Source organism: Heptranchias perlo, chromosome 20, assembly GCF_035084215.1.
Source record: "Heptranchias perlo isolate sHepPer1 chromosome 20, sHepPer1.hap1, whole genome shotgun sequence".
Lineage (NCBI taxonomy): Eukaryota > Metazoa > Chordata > Chondrichthyes > Hexanchiformes > Hexanchidae > Heptranchias > Heptranchias perlo.
In genome coordinates this window covers 31366414-31381149 of record NC_090344.1, presented here as the reverse complement: position 1 = coordinate 31381149, position 14736 = coordinate 31366414, and the positions used below count along the sequence as shown (strand labels likewise).

At 46.0% G+C, this 14736-nt stretch overlaps 1 protein-coding gene across 2 annotated transcripts in view; it reads left to right on the top strand.

Moving 5' to 3' along the window:
• LOC137335673 (zinc finger protein 271-like) overlaps nucleotides 1–14736 on the top strand; it is a 70609-nt gene that overhangs the window by 14910 nt on the left and 40963 nt on the right. The window contains exon 2 of one of the 2 annotated variants that reach the window (XR_010966474.1): nucleotides 3196–3252. The exons of the other annotated variant lie outside the window; for it this stretch is intronic. The gene's annotated coding sequence lies outside the window, so the exon portion shown is untranslated. Of the gene's footprint in view, nucleotides 1–3195; nucleotides 3253–14736 lie in introns of those variants that run through there. 2 annotated transcript variants of the gene reach the window in all.

The window sequence follows — 14736 nt, the reverse complement described above, 5'->3', positions numbered from 1 at the left end:
GAGGAGGATAGTGATAGACTTCAAGAGGATACAGACAGGCTGGTGGAATGGGCGGACACGTGGCAGATGAAATTTAACACAGAAAAATGTGAAGTGATACATTTTGATAGGAAGAACAAGGCAATATAATAGCAATATAAAGGATGCAATTCTAAAAGGGATACAGGAACAGAGAGATCTGGGGGTATATGTGCACAAATAGTTGAAGGTGGCAGGGCAGGTTGAGAAAGCGGTTAAAAAAGCATACGGGATCCTGGGCTTTATAAATAGAGGCATAGAGTACAAAAGCAAGGAAGTCATGATGAACCTTTATAAAACACTGGTTCGGCCACAACTGGAGTATTGTGTCCAGTTCTGGGCACCGCACTTTAGGAAGGATGTGAAGGCCTTAGAGACGGTGCAGAAGAGATTTACTAGAATGATTCCAGGGATGAGGGACTTTAGTTACGTGGATAGACTAGAGAAGCTGGGGTTGTTCTCCTTGGAGCAGACAAGGTTGAGAGGAGATTTGATAGAGGTGTTCAAAATCATGAAGGGTCTAGACAGAGTAGATAGAGAGAAACTGTTCCCATTGGTGGAAGGGTCATAAACCAGAGGACATAAATTTTAGGTGATTGTCAAAAGAACCAAAGGTGACATGAGGAAAAACCTGTTTACGCAGCGAGTGGTTATGATCTGGAATGCACTGCCTGAGGGGGTGGTGGAGGCAGATTCAATCATGGCCTTCAAAAGGGAACTGGATAAGTGCTTGAAGGGAAAAAACTTGCAGGGCTACGGGGAAAGGGCGGGGGAGTGGGACTAACTGGATTGGTCTTGCAGAGAGCTGGTACGGACTTAATGGGTCGAATGGCCTCCTTCTGTGATGTAACCATTCTATGATCTTATGAAAGAGGAGCTGAGGTGAGAGGGGTTGGCGATTTTGGGTGAAAGAGGAGTTGGAGAGTAGGGGTGAAGGAGGAGATGAGGTGAGGAGGTTCACTCTCCATTAACAGACTCTGTTGAACTATAATGGGGGTTATTTTTTGTTTAAAATGTTTTGAATTCAGTGTTTTGCTGAAGTCTGATGCGGGGCTGCAGTTACCTGCGGGCACTGGGCTGTTTCTAGTAAATTAATAGCGACTGTTAATGTGGAATAGATTTCTGTGGGATCATTCTGTGCTAAATACAGTGCTGGGCTGCGGATTTGAATTCAGTTTCAGTAAAGAAGTGTTGTTGAAACACAAACCTGCGGGAGATTTAAACTATTGTTATGCTTTTAGCTTCGACCGCGAGTAATAACTCAATGACGTCACTGTTGCTGGGTGCAAGATTCCTTCTGGGTCTGTCCTGCCCCCCGCCTCATCGCTGATCCTCCAATCACAACTTGACTTTTTCCACTCTCTCTCCGGCTTCTCACAGATTTGCCGTTGGGTTTGATGCTCAGCTTGCGCCTGTCCTTCAGTCTCCTTCCAGGGACCAGTTACACTGTGACACCAAATCCAGGGCCCACTTACACTGTGACACCAAATCCAGGGCCCACTTACATTGTGACACCAAATCCAAGGGCCCACTTACACTGTGACACCAAATCCAGGGCCCACTTACACTGTGACACCAAATCCAGGGCCCACTTACACTGTGACACCAAATCCAGGGCCCACTTACACTGTGACACCAAATCCAGGGCCCACTTACACTGTGACACCAAATCCAGGGCCCACTTACATTGTGACACCAAATCCAAGGGCCCACTTACACTGTGACACCAAATCCAGGACCCACTTACACTGTGACACCAAATCCAGGGCCCACTTACATTGTGACACCAAATCCAGGGCCCACTTACACTGTGACACCAAATCCAGGGCCCACTTACATTGTGACACCAAATCCAGGGCCCACTTACATAGTGACACCAAATCCAGGGCCCACTTACACTGTGACACCAAATCCAAGGGCCCACTTACACTGTGACACCAAATCCAGGGCCCACTTACACTGTGACACCAAATCCAGGGCCCACTTACATTGTGACACCAAATCCAAGGGCCCACTTACACTGTGACACCAAATCCAGGGCCCACTTACACTGTGACACCAAATCCAGGGCCCACTTACATTGTGACACCAAATCCAAGGGCCCACTTACACTGTGACACCAAATCCAGGACCCACTTACACTGTGACACCAAATCCAGGGCCCACTTACATTGTGACACCAAATCCAGGGCCCACTTACATTGTGACACCAAATCCAGGGCCCACTTACATTGTGACACCAAATCCAGGGCCCACTTACATTGTGACACCAAATCCAGGGCCCACTTACATTGTGACACCAAATCCAGGGCCCACTTACATAGTGACACCAAATCCAGGGCCCACTTACATTGTGACACAAAATCGAGAGACCACTCACATTGTGACACTAAACCCAGGTGCCACTTACGCTGTGACTCCAAATCCAGGGACCTCTTACACTGTTACACCAAATCCAGGGACCTCTTACACTGTGACACCAAATCCAGGGCCCACTTACATTGTGACACAAAATCGAGAGACCACTCACATTGTGACACTAAACCCAGGGACCACTTACGCTGTGACTCCAAATCCAGGGACCACTTACACTGTTATACCAAATCCAGGGACCTCTTACACTGTGACACCAAATCTAGGGACCTCTTACACTGTGACACCAAATCTAGGGCCTAACTGCCGCCTCTAATCGAGGTTCACTCGACTGATTCCTGGGATGAGGAAAGGTTGGACAAGTTGGGTCTGTATACACTGGAGTTTAGAAGAATGAGAGTGATCTTATTGAAACGTATATATCCTGAGGGGACTAGAAGGGGTAGATGCTGAGAGGATGTTTCCCCTTGTGGGAGAGACTAGAACTAGGGGTCACAGTTTAAAAATAAGGGGTCTCCCATTTAAGATGGAGATGAGGAGAGATTTTCTCTCTGAGGGTGGTGAGTCCGTGGAACTCCTTTCCCCAGAGAGCGGTGGGGGCAGGCTCATTGAATATTTTTAAGGCTGAGTTAGATAGATTCCTGATTAACAAGGGAGTCAAAGGTTATAGTAGGTAGACGGGAAAGTAGGGTTGAGGTCACAATCAGATCAGCCATGATCTTATCAAATGTCAGAGCAGGCTCGAGGGGCCGAATGGCCTACTCCTCTTAATTCATATGTTTGTATGTATGTAACCCTAACCAGGGATTATCGACGGGGATCAACGGAGGAGTTAAAGACCTGATAAAGGAGAAATTTAAAACAATCATCTCGATGAAAGGAATAGTGCAAGGTTTTTTTTAATTCGTTCATGGGATGTGGGCGTCGCTGGCGAGGCCGGCATTTATTGCCCATCCCTAATTGCCCTTGAGAAGATGGCCTTCTTGAACCGCTGCAGTCCGTGTGGTGAAGGTTCTCCCACAGTGCTGTTAGGAAGGGAGTTCCAGGAGTTTGACCCAGCGATGATGAAGGAACGGCCGATATATTTCCAAGTCGGGATGGTGTGTGACTTGGAGGGGAAGGTATGTTAGTAACGAGATCATCAAAATTAACAAAGATAGTTACAAAGATCAGAACAATTTCAAAAGCAGTATGTGTAAAGGATATTTTACTAAATCAGATCCAAAAAGAGTTAAACGATGCAGAAAAGAACAGATTGCAAACCTTATCCAGGATAGTTCTATAAATGGGTGGTTCAAAGGAACTTCAGATGAGTGTAAAGTGAGACACTGCAGCTCAGTCCAACGCACCCACAAGTAGGAGTTTTAAATCATTCTGGGCCTCTAATGTTTTTGAAAAAATATGTGAACTATATAAGGACATTGGTGAGAGGGAATGAGGGAGTCTGGAGAGGCCCAGATACCTCGTGCTGTTCCGAGAAAAGTGAAGCCTGGCTATGCCACTGTGAAGTGTTGCAGAGCTCAGTGTCAGTTTGTGACTTCAATCTGGGTGAAGAATTCCCTTACTGTACTGTACATTTTTTTTTTATTCGTTCATGGGATGTGGGCGTCGCTGGTGAGGCCAGCATTTATTGCCCATCCCTAATTGCCCTTGAGAAGGTGGTGGTGAGACGCCTTCTTGAACCGCTGCAGTCCGTGTGGTGAAGGTTCTCCCACAGTGCTGTTCGGAAGGGAGATCCAGGATTTTGACCCAGCAACAATGAAGGAACGGCGATATATTTCCAAGTCGGGATGGTGTGTGACTTGGAGGGGAACGTGCAGGTGGTGTTGTTCCCATGTGCCTGCTGCCCTTGTCCTTCTAGGTGGTAGAGGTCGCGGGTTTGGGAGGTGCTGTCAAAGAAGCCTTGGCGAGTTGCTGCAGTGCATCCTGTGGATGGTACACACTGCAGCCACTTTGCGCCGGTGGTGAAGGGAGTGAATGTTTAGGATGGTGGATAGGGTGCCAATCAAGCGAGCTGCTTTGTCCTGGATGGTGTCGAGCTTCTTATTGTTGGAGCTGCACTCATCCATCACACTCCTGACTTGTGCCTTGTGGATGGTGGAAAGGCTTTAGGGAGTCAGGAGGTGTGTCACTCGCCACAGAATACCCAGCCTCTGACCTGCTCTTGTAGCCACAGTATTTATGTGGCTGGTCCAGTTAAGTTTCTGGTCAATGGTGCCCCCCAGGATGTTGATGGTGGGGGATTCGGCGATGGTAATGCCGTTGAATGTCAAGGGGAGGTGGTTAGACTCTCTCTTGTTGGAGATGGTCATTGCCTGGCACTTGTCTGGTGCGAATGTTACTTGCTGCTTATCAGCCCAAGCTGGATGTTGTCCAGGTCTTGCTGCATGCGGGCACGGACTGCTTCATTATCTGAGGGGTTGCGAATGGAACTGAACACTGTGCAATCATCAGCGAACATCCCCATTTCTGACCTTATAATGGAGGGAAGGGCATTGATGAAGCAGCTGAAGATGGTTGGGCCTTGAACACTGCCCTGAGGAACTCCTGCAGAATGTCCTGGGGCTGAGATGATTGGCCTCCAACAACCACTGCCATGGTGACTAAATGGGGCCCTGGAAGACCAAATACTGTGTACTTGGACAGCGAAAGATACTGTGTGACATTTGGCGAGGCCCACTTTACACATGGGAGGGTCTCCTGTCCCATCGCTAAACACAAATTCTGCTTTACACCAACTGGAATAACTACATTTGGGGATAAAATTTCGGTGCCAGTTAAGGTCCAAAGTGTTATTGAGATTAGGGTGGAGATATCCACTGTCTTATATTCCCTTCCTCCAAGCAGAAGCATTGAGTGCTGTATGCAAATTTGGACATTCAGTCCCACCATTGCCCCTTGAGTCTAAACTCAATCTTGGGGAGGAGTCGTGTTTTTCAGGCTGTGAGGATATATTCTGTCATAGAGGCTGACACATGGTTTAGATTTAACAGGGGAATGCTCAGAAAGCAGGAGGTGTCACCTTACAGCAATTTTAAGAAGCATCAAAGGATTTGTGTATGAATTTAACTGAGTTTGCAGCCAATATGCCAAGGTGTTGTGAATTCGGTATGTTCACACTGGTAAAGAGAAGACCGAGAGACGATATGGTTGCAGGCATTAGGATTCTAAAGGGACTAAAGTCGCCCATGACAAGCTATTTCACCATGTCCAGACCAGTAGAATCAGAGGGCTCCCTCGGGAGATGGTGGAAGCAGTTACTATTGATTTGTTCAAATGATAGTTTCTCACCATTTAAAAAATATTCTGTTTTTCCATTCTTCCTACCAAAGTGAATAGCCTCATATTTCCCCACATTATACTCCATCTGCCACCTTCTTGCCCACTCACTTAACCTGACTATCCCTTTGCAGACTTTTTGTGTCCTCCTCACAAGAGCAAACGTGAAAGAAAAAGCTTTATCCCAGTGAAATAAGTACTTTTGATGAAAACCATCAAAAGGTAACAAGAACTATTAAAAATGACTAGATATCAAGAAAAAAATTGAACCACGAAAGAAAAAGCTTTATCTCAGTGATCTGTGTACTTTTATTGAAAACAATCATAAAGTGACAAAATCTATTAAAAATGACTGGATTTGAAGAACAAGAACTAAACCACAAAAGAAAAAGCTTTATCTTGGTAAAATAAGTATTTTATTGAACAAAATCATAAACTGACAAGACGATGAAAAATGACTGGATTTGAAGGATAAAATTAAACCAAGATTGAAAAAGCTTTATCTCAGTGATCTGTGTACTTTTATTGAAAACAATCAAAAAGTGACAACAGCTATTAAAAATGACTGGATTTGAAGGAAAAGAATTAAACCATGAAAGAAAAAGCTTTATCTCGGTAAAATAAGTATTTTGTTGAACAAAATCAAAACCTGTCAAGAATGATGAAAAATGACGAGATTTGAAGAACAAGTGTTAACAATTGAAAGAAAAGGCTTTGTCTCAGTGAAATAAGAACTTTTGTTGAATAAAAGAATGACAAGAACGATTAAAAATGACAGGATTTGAAGAATAAATATTAAACCACGAAAGAAAAAGCTTTATCTCAGTGACTTGTGTACTTTCATTGAAAACAATGAAAACAGTGACAAGAACTACTAAAAATGACTGGATTTGAAGAACAAAAATTAAACCAGGAAGGAAAAAGCTTTATCTCAGCGCAATACATACTTTTGTTGAAAAAAATGGGAAAAAGTAAAAACAACGATTAAAAATGACTGGTTTTGAAGAACAAAAATTAAAACACAAAAAGAAAAGCTTTAGCTCAGTGACATATATACGTTTGTTGAAAACGATCAAAAAGTTTCTTGGCCAGTACGTTTCTGGCCCAATGAGGAAGGAGGCATTGATGGACTTGGTTCTGGGGAATGAGGTGGGCCAAGTGGAGCAAGTATCAGTGGGGGAACATTTAGGGAACAGCGATCATAATATCGTAAGGTTTAGAATAGCTATGGAAAAGGACACGGACCACTCTAAAGTAAAAATACTCAATTGGAGGAGGGCCAATTTCACTGGGATGGGAACTGACCTGGCCCGGGTAAATTGGAATCGATTATGTTTTTGCAGGCAAAAGAGTTTGAGAGTAAGATGAAGCAGCCAAAAGAGGCGTATGACAGATGTCAGGCTGATAACACAAGTGAGAACCAGGCTGAATACAGAAAGTTCAGAGGGTAAGTGAAAAAGGAAGTAGGAGGAGCAAAGAGAGAGTATGAGAATAGACTGGCAGCTAACATAAGAGGGAGTCTTGGTGGTCTAATTGTTAGGGTTTGGCGCTCTCACCAGATCTCACAAGGTTGTGGGTGTATTGTCATCCTGAGGGACAGAGACAGGCCTGTGACACAGATCAAAGGCAGGAACTCAGAAATGTGGCCATTCAGGTCCATAAATGGACAAGTCACTCAGTGACAGTCATTCATTCCAACACACGGTCCGGTAGTTGGTCAGTCAGACGGGGACGGAGGCCTGCAGCCAGCAAAGAAAAAGTCTCAGAATAAGGCAGAGACGCAATCAGACGGATATACAGGGAGACAGACAGTCAGATGGAGAAGCTGGCAGGGACTCAGCCCTGCAAATAAGCAGACTGCATCCTTTGCCTTTTGCCCTGATTTGTCAGGAATCATTTCAAGCAGCTTCTGGATCGGTCCCTTCCTTTAATCCTGTGCAGCAGCAGTGAATCATAGAAAATTTACGGTGCAGAAGGAGGCCATTCGGCCCATCATGTCTATGCTAGACGAAAATGAGCCACCCAGCCTAATCCCACTTCAAGCTCTGTTGGTTATGGCACTTCAAGTGCACATCCAGGTACTTTTTAAAAAATAAGTTGAGGGTTTCTGCCTCTACCACCCTTTCAGGCAGTGAGTTCCAGACCCCCACCACCCTCTGGCTGAAAAAAATTCTCCTCAGCTCCCCTCTAATCCTTCTACCAATTACTTTAAATCTATGCCCCCTGGTTATTGTCCTCACTGCTAAGGGAAATAGGTCCTCCCTATCCACTCTATCTAGGCCCCTCATAATTTTATACACCTCAATTAAATCTCCCCTCAGCCTCCTCTGTTCCAAGGAGAATAACCCCAGCCTATCCAATCTTTCCTCATAGCAAGAATTCTCCAGCCCTGGCAACATCCTCGTAAATCTCCTCTGCACCCTCTCTAGTGCAATCACATCTTTCCTGTAATGTGGTGACCAGAACTGTACGCAGTACTCAAGCTGTGGCCTAACTAGTGTTTTATACAGTTCCAGCATAACCTCCCTGCATATTCAGTGCCTCGTCTAATAAAGGAAAGTATCCCGTATGCCTTCTTAACCACCTTACCTACCTGTCCTGCTACCTTCAGGGATCTGTGGACATGCTCTCCAAGGTCTCTCTGTTCCTCTACACCTCTCAGTATCCTCCCATTTATTGTGTACTCCCTTGCCTTGTTTGGCGTCACCAAAAGCATTACCTCGCATTTCTCCGGATTGAATTCCATTTGCCACTTTTCTGCCCACCTGACCAGCCCATTGATATCAGCAGTGACAATAATTTTGTGTATTTGAGGGTTGAGCCAAATCCGAGACAGTTCCCCAGTCCCCAGGAGAAATTCCCTAATTCCTGGGCACTTTGTATTAAGCAGAAATTAGCAGCAAGAAGTGTTATTAATGGGAGCAGTGGGACTGAGAAATGCTTAAACATCCGGCACCCTGTAAAACAGAGCTCCAAGTATCAGTTTGACATGGAAACATAGAAAATAGGAACAAGAGTAGGCCGTTCGGCCCTTCGGGCCTGCTCCGCCATTCAAAATGATCATGGCTGATCGTCTAACTCAGTACCCTGTTCCCGCTTTTTCCCCATATCCCTTGATCCCTTTAGCATTAAGAAACTTATCTATCTCCTTCTTGAATACATCTAATGACTTGGCCTCCACTGCCTTCTGTGATAGAGAATTCCACAGGTTCACCACCCTCTGAGAGAAGAAATTTCTCCTCATCTCGGTTCTAAATGGCATACCCCGTATCCTGAGACTGTGACACCTGGATCTGGACTCCCCAGCCGTCGGGAACATCCTCCCTGCATCTAGTCTGTCTAGTCCTGTTAGAATTTTATTTGTTTTGATGAGATCCCCTCTTTTTCTTCTAAACTCGAGTGAATACATGAGTCGACCCAATCTCTCCTCGTACGTCAGTCCTGCCATCCCAGGAATCAGTCTGGTAAACCTTCGTTGCACTGCCTCCATGGCAAGGACATCCTTCCTCAGATAAGGAGACCAAAACTGCACACAATACTCCAGATGTGGTCTCACCAAGGCCCTGTACAACTGCAGTAAGAGTAAATAAAGTCCTGAACTGACGGAGCGGAGGGCAGATGAGGATTGAATTAAATCCCAATTCACTGAATCTAAACAAGGTTTGAAGAAGTGAATCTGTCAGGAGTGGGATTCCCGAGCCTGTGTGTGAGCTGAAACTGGATGGGTCCCGTTCAGTAAAGAGAGACCGGCAGGCAGCTCCTCAAGAGGGCTCAGGCCGGGACTGGCAGCTCTCTCCAGGCAGCGACTGGACTGGAAAGCGGGGCTACTGCCCTGTTGCTGCTGCTGCTTCCGCCTCTCGTACTCCGAGAGTCCCAGTGACGGTCGGTACTGATCTCCCGACTATGGATCAAGCTCCAGCTGCTTCTTTTGGACCTTGTGGCGCAATGGTAGCACATCTAACTCCAGATCATACAAGCAGCGTGTTTGAATCATGTTGGGGTTATAGCACTTTCACAGTAGCTCAGGGTCCTGCCCACTGGTTTTATAGCGAGAGAGTCTTTTATGGATGGGCTGTTCACTGTTCAGAACATAATAATTATCAGAATTAAATTTCTAACATTAAAGTGCTCTTTATCGAAGTTTATAAGATATTAAGGAGAACAGATAGGGTGGAGAGAGAGAAATTATTTCCGCTGGTTGGGGATTCTAGGAGCAGGGGGCACAGTCTAAAAATTAGAGCCAGACATAAAAGGAGTGAGATTAGAAAACATTTCGACACACAAAGGCTGGTAGAAGTTTTTTTTTATTCGTTCATGGGATGTGGGCGTCGCTGGCGAGGCCGGCATTTATTGCCCATCCCTAATTGCCCTTGAGAAGGTGGTGGTGAGCCGCCTTCTTGAACCGCTGCAGTCCGTGTGGTGAAGGTTCTCCCACAGTGCTGTTAGGAAGGGAGTTCCAGGATTTTGACCCAGCGACGATGAAGGAACGGCCGATATATTTCCAAGTCGGGACGGTGTGTGACTTGGAGGGGAACGTGCAGGTGGTGTTGTTCCCATGTCCTTCTAGGTGGTAGAGGTCGTGGGTTTGGGAGGTGCTGTCGAAGAAGCCTTGGTGAGTTGCTGCATTGCATCCTGTGGATGGTGCACACTGCAGCACAGTGCGCCGGTGGTGAAGGGAGTGAATGTTTAGGATGGTGGATGGGGTGCCAATCAAGTGGGCTGCTTTGTCCTGGATGGTGTTGAGCTTCTTGAGTGTTGTTGGAGCTGCACTCATCCAGGCAAGTGGAGAGTATTCCATCACTCGCCGCAGAATACCCAGCCCCTGACCTGCTCTTGTAGCCACAGTATTTATATGGCTGGTCCAGTTAAGTTTCTGGTCAATGGTGACCCCCAGGATGTTGATGGTGGGGGATTCGGCGATGGTAATGCCGTTGAATGTCAAGGGGAGGTGGTTGGACTCTCTCTTGTTGGAGATGGTCATTGCCTGGCACTTGTCTGGCGCGAATGATACTTGCCACTTATGAGCCCAAGCCTGGATGTTGTCCAGGTCTTGCTGCATGCAGGCTCGACCTGCTTCATTATCTGAGGGATTGTGAATGGAACTGAACACTGTGCAATCATCAGCGAACATCCCCATTTCTGACCTTATGATGGAGGGAAGGTCATAGATGAAGCAGCTGAAGATGGTTGGGCCTAGGACACTGCCCTGAGGAACTCCTGCAGCAATGCCCAGGGGCTGAGATGAATGGCCTCCAACAACCACTACCATCTTCCTTTGTGCTAGGTATGACTCCAGCCACTGGAGAGTTTTCCCCCTGATTCCCATTGACTTGAATTTTACTAGGGCTCCTTGGTGCCACACTCGGTCAAGTGCTGCCTTGATGTCAAGGGCAGTCACTTTCACCTCACCTCTGGAATTCAGCTCTTTTGTCCATGTTTGGACCAACGCTGTAATGAGGTCTGGAGCCGAGTGGTCCTGGCGGAACCCAAACTGAGCATCGGTGAGCAGGTTATTGGTGAGTAAGTGCCGCTTGATAGCACTGTCGACGACACCTTCCATCACTTTGTTGATGATTGAGAATAGACTGATGGGGCGGTAATTGGCCGGATTGGATTTGTCCTGCTTTTTGTGGACAGGACATACCTGGGCAATTTTCCTCATTGTCGGGTAGATGCCAGTGTTGTAGCTGTACTGGAACAGCTTGGCTAGAGGCACAGCTAGTTCTGGAGCACAAGTCTTCAGCACTACAGCTGGGATGTTGTCGGGGCCCATAGCCTTTGCTGTATCCAGTGCACTCAGCCGTTTCTTGATATCACGTGGAGTGAATCGAATTGGCTGAAGACTGGCTTCTGTGATGGTGGGGATATTGGGAGGAGGCTGAGATGGATCATCCACTCGGCACTTCTGGCTGAAGATGGTTGCAAACGCTTCAGCCTTGTCTTTTGCACTCACGTGCTGGACTCTGCCATCATTGAGGATGGGGATGTTTGCAGCGCCCCCTCCTCCCGTTAGTTGTTTAATTGTCCACCATCATTCACGACTGGATGTGGCAGGACTGCAGAGCTTTGATCTGATCCGTTGGTTGTGGAATCGCTTAGCTCTGTCTGTAGCATGTTGCTTCCGCTGTTTAGCATGCATGTAGTCCTGAGTTGTAGCTTCACCAGGTTGGCACCTCATTTTTAGGTATGCCTGGTGCTGCTCCTGGCATGCTCTTCTACACTCCTCATTGAACCAGGGTTGATCCCCTGGCTTGTTGGTAATGGTAGTGTGAGGAATATGCCGGGCCATGAGGTTACAGATTGTGCTGGAATACAATTCTGCTGCTGCTGATGGCCCACAGCGCCTCATGGATGCCCAGTTTTGAGCTGCGAGATCTGTTCTGAATCTATCCCATTTAGCACGGTGATAGTGCCACACAACACGTTGGATGGTGCCCTCAGTGCGAAGACAGGACTTCGTCTCCACGAGGACTGTGCGGTGGTAACTCCTACCAATACTGTCATGGACAGATGCATTTGCGACAGGTAGATTGGTGAGGACGAGGTCAAGTAAGTTTTTCCCTCGTGATGCTTTGCTCACCACCTGCCGCAGGCCCAGTCTGGCCGCTATGTCCTTCAGGACTCGGCCAGCTTGATCAGTAGTGGTGCTACCGAGCCACTCTTGGTGATGGACATTGAAGTCCCCCACCCAGAGTACATTTTGTGCCCTTGCTACCCTCAGTGCTTCCTCCAAGTGGTGTTCAACATGGAGGAGGACTGATTCATCAGCTGAGGGAGGACGGTAGGTGGTAATCAGCAGGAGGCTTCCTTGCCCATGTTTGACCTGATGCCATGAGATTTCGTGGGGTCCAGAGTCAATGTTGAGGACTCCCAGGGCCACTCACTCCCTCCTGGAGGCAACAAGGGGGCAAGCCATACTAGATTTAGTAATGAGTAATGAACCAGATTTAGTTAACAGCTTAACTGTGCGTGAACATCTATCCAATAGCGATCATAACATGATCGAGTTTAATGTAGTGTTTGAAATGGAAAAAAGTGAGTCAGCTGCTAAGATTCTAGACTTGGGTAAGGCCGACTTCAATGGGATGAGACAGAGACTGTCCACAGTAAACTGGGCAAATCTCTTCATGGGTAAAACGACTGATGATCAGTGGGAAACATTTAACGAGATACAGAACCGGTTTATACCCCTGAGGGGCAAGAACTTCACTTGCCAAAAAAAGACAGCCATGGACAACTGAAGAGGTAAGGGACAGTATAAGACATAAGGAAAGGGCATTCAAAAAGGCAAACAATGGCTCAGATCCTGGCGAATGGGAAAGATACAATGATCGACAAAGGGTCACAAAACAGATAGTAAGAGCTACAAAAAGAGAGTATGAAAAGAAACTTGCAAGGGATATCAAAACCAATACGAAGAACTTTTATAGTTATATTAGGAAAAAGAGGGTGGTCAGGAGCAGTGTTGGCCCCTTAAAAAACTGAAAGTGAGGATATTGTCATTGACAATGGGGAAATGGCGGACATGTTGAACGATTACTTTACGTCAGTATTTACAGTAGAAAAAGAGGATAGCATGCCGGAAATCCCAGGAAAACTAATATTGAATCGGGGACAGGGACTTGATAAAATTAACATAAGTTAAGCAACAGTCATGAAGAAAATAACAGCACTAAAGAGTGACAAATCCCCAGGACCAGATGGTTTCCATCCCAGGGTTTTAAAGGCAGTAGGTGAGCAGATTGCAGATGCCCTAACTATAATCTTTCAAAGTTCTCTAGATTCAGGAACTGTCCCTCTGGATTGGAAAATTGCACATGTCACTCCACTTTTTAAGAAAGGAGAGAGAGGGAAACCAGGGAATTATGGACCAGTTAGCTTAATATCTGTTGTGGGCAAAATGCTGGAGTCTATAATTAAGTATAGGGTGACTGATCACCTCGAGAATTTTTAGTTAATCAGAGAGAGCCAGCATGGATTTGTGAAAGGTAGGTCGTGCCTGACAAACCTGATTGAATTTTTTGAAGAGGTGACTAAAGTAGTGGACAGGGGAATGTCAATGGATGTTACTTACATGGACTTCCAGAAAGCATTTGATAAAGTCCCACATAAGAGACTGTTAGCTAAGATAGAAGCCCATGGAATCGAGGGAAAAGTACGGACTTGGTTTGGTAGTTGGCTGAGCGAAAGGCGATAGAGAGTAGGGATAATGGGTAGGTACTCACATTGGCAGGATGTGACTAGTGGAGTCCCGCAGGGATCTGTCTTGGGGCCTCAATTATTCACAATATTTATCAACGACTTAGATGAAGGCATAGAAAGTCTCATATCTAAGTTTGCCGATGACACAAAGATTGGTGGCATTGTAAGCAGTGTAGATGAAAACATAAAATTACAAAGCGATATTGATAGATTAGGTGAATGGGCAAAACTGTGGCAAATGGAATTCAGTTTAGGCAAATGTGAGGTCATCCACTTTGGATCAAAAAAGGATAGAACAGGGTACTTTCTAAATGGTAAAAAGTTAAAAACAGTGGATGTCCAAAGGGACGTAGGAGTTCAGATACATAGATCATTGAAGTGTCATGAACAGGTGCAGAAAATAATAAATAAGGCTAATGGAATGCTGGCCTTTATATCTGGAGGACTGGAGTACAAGGGGGCAGAAGTTATGCTGCAGCTATACAAAACCCCGGTTAGACCGCACCTGGAGTACTGTGAGCAGTTCTGGGCACCGCACCTTCGGAAGGACATATTGGCCTTGGAGGGAGTGCAGCGTAGGTTTACTAGAATGATACCCGGACTTCAAGGGTTAAGTTACGAGGAGAGATTACACAAATTGGGGTTGTATTCTCTAGAGTTTAGAAGATTAAGGGGTGATCTGATCGAAGTTTATAAGATATTAAGGGGAACAGATAGGGTGGATAGAGAGAAACTATTTCCGCTGGTTGGGGATTATCGGAGTAGGGGACACAGTCTAAAAATTAGAGCCAGAACTTTTAGGATTGAGATTGGAAAACATTTCTACACACAAAGGGTGGTAGAAGTTTGGAACTCTCTTCCACA